This window comes from Oncorhynchus masou, chromosome 24 (assembly GCF_036934945.1).
Source record: "Oncorhynchus masou masou isolate Uvic2021 chromosome 24, UVic_Omas_1.1, whole genome shotgun sequence".
NCBI classification, from domain to species: Eukaryota; Metazoa; Chordata; class Actinopteri; order Salmoniformes; family Salmonidae; genus Oncorhynchus; species Oncorhynchus masou.
In genome coordinates, this window is record NC_088235.1 from 64,893,964 (window position 1) to 64,895,224 (window position 1,261).

Here is a 1,261-nt window from a genome sequence, read left to right on the forward strand (position 1 = left end):
AAATAAGCTGATCCCCTGTCTTGTTTGTGTTCGGTGCATTTACTGTAACTACTACAAGTCTTGAGCTGTTTGCCTAAATGGGGAGTAAATATTGTAAAGCTAATGTTTTATAACAATTTATGAATTACACTACTCAAAATACTACATATTACTTGACGCTAAAAACTGTACAATTAGTATATGAATAAATAAAATGACCTGTGATCCTTAAAATAGCCAAATGCTCCTTTTAAAACAATACCATTTCTAGTGAAAAGAAAGGGTTGGACACCTTTTAAAATAAAACCTAATTATTAATCACTCGTCCTATGGTTTTGAAGACAAGGCAGTTTCCCAAACTCGCGTTCCCCACTCTGGTCCTTGAGTAACCCCAAGGCCCCAACAACAAATTTGTTGTAGCCCCAGACAAAAATCACCTGATTCAACTTGTCAAGAGCTTGATGATTAGTTGACAAGTAGAATCAGTTGCGCTTGTCTGGTGCCACAAGAAAAATATAATGTTGGGTGTACTTGAGTTCCCGAAGTTGGGAAACAGACGTTGAATCCCAAACCACCCCCTCTCCCCTACCAACTCTCTTGGGAGGGCCCTCTGTTGTCACGTGTTGCTGAAGAAACTCAGAGGATGACTTTCAGAGTGTGACAATGGGATTGATAAACTCATCAACATCGGGACACACTCCTGACTTGAATGATGCAATTCATGTTCATTTTTAAATAATAAAATGAGCTTCAAATTCAAATGAACAAATCCCCTTTGTCGTTTTACAAAACACAAACCTCAGTAACAGTTAAACGTTTCATTTGGGAGGTGTTTGTTCTGTTACATGTGCCAAGTCTCGAAATTAGACACAAACAGATGCATATTACATATAATTAGGAACGTCTCCCAATTCTTTTGTATGGAATTGCGCAAACTCCAAATATTTTGCAGTGCGTCTTGGAATAGCACTTTGCTCTGCTCTGAAGCCTGCAGCCTTGCTGGCTTGGTCAAAGTGGCTATCTGAGGGTCTAATTAGCCCTTCACTCTCGATAATTTTCACTCCCTAAGCTTTGGGACATTTGTGGGGTGATTTGGGATTCAGACACTGACATAGGTGACTGAGCGAGCTATGCACATCTCATTGTACAAAGCACTTCATTCAATAGACACGACCAATACTGACCACCAGCACTGCCAGGATGACCATGATGATTCTGAATGCCCTCATCTTTGATTGGTCCCTCCGCTCCCTGTCCCGCCCCCAGTCCTGGACGAATCAGA